The sequence below is a fragment of the Cryptotermes secundus genome, unplaced genomic scaffold, assembly GCF_002891405.2.
Source record: "Cryptotermes secundus unplaced genomic scaffold, Csec_1.0 scaffold109, whole genome shotgun sequence".
NCBI classification, from domain to species: Eukaryota; Metazoa; Arthropoda; class Insecta; order Blattodea; family Kalotermitidae; genus Cryptotermes; species Cryptotermes secundus.
In genome coordinates, this window is record NW_019737086.1 from 541,240 (window position 1) to 547,239 (window position 6,000).

At 42.2% G+C, this 6,000-nt stretch overlaps 1 protein-coding gene across 4 annotated transcripts in view; it reads right to left on the minus strand.

Annotated features, from left to right (window-relative positions):
- The window catches only part of LOC111870020 (G protein-activated inward rectifier potassium channel 3), a 47,119-nt gene that overhangs the window by 36,605 nt on the left and 4,514 nt on the right, over nucleotides 1–6,000 (minus strand). Inside the window, exon 1 of one of the 4 annotated variants that reach the window (XM_023861951.2) lies at nucleotides 182–329. The exons of the other annotated variants lie outside the window; for them this stretch is intronic. The gene's annotated coding sequence lies outside the window, so the exon portion shown is untranslated. Of the gene's footprint in view, nucleotides 1–181; nucleotides 330–6,000 lie in introns of those variants that run through there. 4 annotated transcript variants of the gene reach the window in all.

Genomic DNA, 6,000 nt, shown 5'->3' on the forward strand with positions numbered 1-6,000 from the left:
ACATTTAATTGAAATCAAATATTCGAAATTGTGTGAAACTAATCCGGGTTATTATGTTAAATATGAACCATTTTTTATACTGCCATATCTCTTGTTTCGGTTCCACAGTGTATAGAGGTTCGTACTCTGTTTAAGCTAACACAGTAACAAAACAAGGAGATCATACGTACGCGGTACTCACCTCCTCGGGCGTTTCACTCTGCAGGCAATGCTCGTGTATCTGTTGAGGTTCCGCGTGTTGTTATTCTCCTCAGAGGTACACTAATTATCCCAACAACATGCTATGATCTGTATGCCTGCGTTGCTAATTGCCAACCACTCGCGCCGCCAACTGTCGAGACAGATAGGAGCGCCTTAAGATTACGAGACGAGTGACTGATAAATTCACGCGGCTGAGATACAAGTGTAGCTCCCATATCTACAAAAATGGAGCATTCTGTCCTGCGCTGTTGAAATACGTACAATATCTAAGATTACAGTTGTAGTGCGGTGTCTGAAAGACAAACTTCACAAACCCACTCATGGAGCTGAGCCCTTCTTGAGAAGCCGCAAATTCTGCAACTACTCAAGAAATTGCTAACATTTTAAGACACCCCAGGGTTCATTACCGTGGTTACAAGAGCCCTCCACTGGTCCCTATCCTAAGCGAGATCAATCCAGTCCATAGCATCCCATCCTATCTCTCTAAGATCAATTCTAATATTGTCCATCCACCTACTTCTTTGTCTTCCTAGTGATCTCTTTCCTAATGGCTCTCACACGGATATCCTATATGCATTCCTCCAAACGCCCTAAACGTCAATAAATTAAATATATATTTTATTTTCTACTTCGATATCAATTTTATATTCTGGCATAGCTCAAACGGAACTTCGTCAGTTTACCTAAAATGTCCCACATAATAGCAAGCATTAGTACATGAGATAGATTGTGAAAAGGAGAAAGAAGTTAACAGTAAGAGAAATGTGTTCTCTTTGTGGACACAGGAAGTCTCGAAGCTGAGCTGAGCTACAAAAATAGGATTTGAGATACTCAGAGCCGTGGTTATGAAGAGTGATATCTTCTGAAATATGTAGCCCCTTTAAATTCAACCGTCGTTTCGGAGAAGCATTTCATCTGCATCATCAGTGTTGAAAACTAAGCCAAGAAGAAAACTAGTATGAAGCAGGCAGACTGGAAAACTTCCTCTTTCAGCCCTGAATTTGGAGGAGACATATATTTTTCCGAAAAAAAGAAACAGGTTGAATTTCAACGGACTCCGTGGCCTGTAGTCCACAAGTGAACTATACCGACCGAGCGACCGCTGGTTGTAGACGAAGTTAGTGCCAACTTTAGCGGATAGAGGGTGTCGCGTGGTGAGCGCCACGAATCCCCACGGCCGTTAATCTCGGTTTTCTAGACCAGATTTCAACGGACTACACCTAGTTATATCCTAGAAGATAGAACCCTTCGAAGCTAGAAAATTCTGGTCTCGGAGGATCGTCGGTGGATCTCCACCAGATAACACGGCGTTATAATCTTGAAGAGAGCACTCTGCATAACCTTTCCGGCTCCTAAGGGTTCTGTCTTCCGGGTTGTAACACGGTGAGATTGTTAGACTTGTTTATAAAGGAAATGTAAGAGACATGACCATGTAGAGGCAGCAGCTCAAACAAGCAGGAGTAATGAAAATGAGGGAAAAGAACGGGAAGACAAATATATCACGTCTCTTTATAGACTCGTTACAACAGAATAACCCAATTTGCAACAGAGAGGCATTACGCCACAGGGGGCCAAACGTAACTCAGTCATAAACTTGATTTACATAAGGCAATTTGGTGCAGAGTACAAAAGAAAATTATAATTGACAGTCACTGCATTGCAAGAAGTAAATACAGAATTACATTTACGTAAAATTAAATTGAAGTTAGAAAGCCGAAAGATTGTTTACAGCACATTTTATCTCGTATCTGAAAGTGTCGCAGCACGTGCTGACTGTTGTACATGCTAGAACGCACACCGTTCCCTACAGAAGAAACACACGCGGATATAAATCGTTTTATGCATTAAAAACTGCGCATGTCTCGTAGCACCCAGCCCAGAGGAAGGATGGGATAACAGACAAGAACGAAATTTAATGACGGAGGGATATTATATAGAACCAAAGGTCATTATATGTAATCAGACCTGTTCAGTGGTCTAGTGGTCAGACTTCCGGGCTATAGATCCAGAGGTCCCGGGTTCGATTCCGGCGCTACCAGATTTTCTGAGAATTAGTGGTTCTGGAACGGGGTCCACTCATCCTCGTGAGGATAATTGAGGAGATATTTCAAGGAAATAGCGGCCCCGGTCTAGAAAACCGAAATTAACGGCCGTGGAGATTCGTTGCGCTGACCACGCGACACCCTCTATCCCGCTGAAGTTGTCACTAACTTCGACGACAAGCGGCGGTCGCTCGATCGGTATAGTTCGCTTGCGGACTACAGGCCACGGAGTGTTTTTTTTTTTTGTAGCATAATGTCACGTACGTCCGGGATAACGCACTAATAATTGCGGTTTCTAGATTTGGTGACTGGATTTATTTGACGTCACTATTACAATTACACTAGATTATATAAGTTCACACATTTACCTCCTTCTGGATAACGAATCCCTCCCTGCGTAGCTCTGCTTAGCTCTCGAAAGCATGCTAATTCACTGCCGACTCACTTCCTCACTTCCGAACTGACGCTACTTTATGTTTGCTTGACGTACCGGATAGGGGACGCTGAGTCGAACAGTTCAGCTATTCGTTGTCACGAAAACGACACCTTCGTTGTGCAGGAAATGTCTGTCTAGAAGTCGTTACCATGGATAAGTCTTCATGGATAGTTCCATCAAAATCCCAGAGTAACGGTGCATTTCGTGTTACCAATGGAACGTCCTCCGTGAAGCCCTGCCCAGCAGATGGGCAGGTTGCAGCTTTCAGGGCGCACGTCACAATAATTACATATCTTCTCAAGCGCACATTAAAAAAAAAACTCGTCCAAAACTGCAGAACATTAAATATTCTAGAATGTTATTGTTTTCTTGAGATATGACCCCATCCCAGGAGATAGTATTCTTCATAATAACCGCTGTGAGAATTTCGTTCCCTCATTAAACGTTCTTACTCTCCATTTTGATGAGCCAGGAGCGAGCTAAGTGTGTTCAGTTTTGTCACTTTAATACAAAATTGACGTGAATATTGAGCCTCATGTTCATGTAAACCATTAGCGAATTCGAAGAGTATTGTCTTCTTTAATGCTATGCTGGGAGAACACAGCGTAACATCCCAAAATATGGCACACTTCATAGTCACCACCGTGAGGAACTCAACCTCACATTAAAGAATTTATCTGGGGAAGAACTGAACACCTAGGTTCCGTGGAACACAGTTTGGGAACCAATCTGATGCTTTGTATTCATGTTTGCTTGTTTATACATTGTTCTTTTAAAGACAAAACTTTCTTACTCATGGAGCTAGCCCATCTTGAAGAAGCCTCCAATTTTCCAGCTACTCAATTTCCCAGCATTTTATTGAACCCGAGTGTTCATTACCGTGTTCACAAGAGCCATCCACTGGTCTCTATCCTAAGTCAGATCAATGCAACCCATCCCATCCTATCTAAGATCCATCTTAATATTGTCCACCCACCTACGCCTTGGTCTTCGCAGTGGTCTCTTTCCTTCTGGCTTTCCCACCAATATCCTATATGCATTCCTCTTCTCCTCCATTAATGCTACATGCCATGCCCACCGCATTCTCCTTGACTTAATCATTCTAATTATACTTGGAGAAGAGTACAAGTTATGAAGCTCCTAATTATGCAGTTTTCTCCAACCTCCTGTCACTTCATCTCTCTTCGGTCCAAATATTCACCTCAACACACTGTTCTCAAACACTCTCGGTTTTAAAGACAAAATATTCTGTTAGTTTTACCAGAATATAAGAATGAAATTTTCCTGTAATTTTCTTTCTGCTTTAAAATTCTATGTTAATATGGCGGCGTGCGATCTTGCGTTATGCCTACGTTATGTAACGCTGTTGTATCTCTAGTAATACAGAGTCGAAAAGCATGCAAAATTAAGCCAATTTTTCGTACAATGTAAAACAAGAAATGGATGACGTACGAAACATATACGAGTAGTACTTCTCTGATAGCGATAACTAATGAGTCATCAGAGTTAGACATGTAAAATTTTACACGTAGATAATAAATTCTGCTACAAAATGTGTATGAAGCGTAGAATGGCAGACATGGCGAAGGAAATAAACTATGGGATTAAATGTGCTTGCAATCTGTAACAGTGAAGTTGTCACCATGCTTAAGGTACTAATTCATGAAGAAATATGGGGAAATAGACGTAAACTTCAAGCTTTCTTAACCTCAACACTAGATGGGCATGAGTCAGTCCGAATTTATATTACAAAAGACAAGAAAGAAACTCCGTGGCTTGAGTCCGCAAACGAACTATACCGACCGAGCGACCGCAGCTTGTCGGCGAAGTTAGTGCCAACTTTAGGGGATGGATGGTGTCGCGTGGTCAGCGCAACGGATCCCCACGGCCGTTAATCTCGGTTTTCTAGACAGGAGCCGCTGTTTCCTTGAAATAGCTCCTCAATTGTCCCCACGAGGCTGAGTGGACCCCCTTTCCAGATCCACTACCTCTCAGAAAATCTGGTAGCGCCTGGAATCGAAACCGGATCTCTGAATCTGTAGCCAGTCCCTCCACGCAAGTTACAGTACCTAAAATTATGCCACAACCGCTTCGTTGCACCCACCTCCTAATTCATCATCTATTAACCATCCTAATATTTGACGCTATATAGTTTGCACTACTGAGAACGTTGTTAAACAAACCACAAAGTATGATTGTTAACGTGTTAAATTGACAGTTTCATAGAACAGATCTATTGTTTCTTTCGAAAACATAGGCCTGATATTAGCTATAATTCATGGACTGTCACTGCTGATAACATAACCTCTCAACAAGGAACCACTTACCTTCTTTCGATCGTGAAAACAGTCGAACAGCGACTGGCAGCTCGACACACCGCGTATGTTCTGAATGAGACGGGGATCCAATTTGCTCAGGGATGACTATGCAACTTTGTAATTAGTTGTTACCTATAGCATCTCGAAACGAAATCCGTGCCAGCATTTTGAAATCTACCTTAACAAATTCCTCGTCCATTCACAATTATCACTATTCTAAAACCATGATGTCGCTGATTATAGTAGTTACGAAATCTAACGCACTAAAAGTCTTCATTTGATTAAGCACTTTGAACGTGAGTTCGAATCCTATCCCACGCAAGGCTGTATGATCGCTGTACTTTTGTGTTGTATCATATGTAGGTAGAAGTCTTGCAATGGGGCGATTCCCATATAGATTTCGCCAAGATTTACTGGTTTAGAATTTTCTTTGGAACAGGATCGGACCAAAGAACCGAAACAGAAGATATTACACTTTCAAAACCCCACGAAATACGAATTACTAGTGCTGAAACGACAACTAAGTATCAGTGTAGTGTAAACATCAGCATTTTATGTCAAAGACAATAGACAGTTCACTTGCAAATACTAGTGTGTATGTGCCTATGTGCCGATAACAGTGGCCGCGGGCTAAGCTGGAATTCTAGGATCATGGTTTCAAATTCCACCGAATGCATGGGTATCTGTATATGCGTTTATTCTGTGTCTGTATTGTCCTGTATGCAGGTAGCGGCCTTGCGACGGGCTGATCACTCGTCCGAGGAATTCTACCGACTGTGTAGAAACGATTATGAAACTGAAGAAGAGGCCAGGGCCTAACAAAGGGCTGTAGAGGCATTGATGAAAGAATGAACGAATTAATGTGCCTATATTCACTGTGGCCGGTCACGGTAGCCGAGCGGTCTAAGGCATGAACTGTCTTCGCTCGCTTGGAAACCGGGATCGTGGGTTCGGATCTGTTTCCTGTGAGGTACGGACTGAATTCTTATGTATTATTCTTATA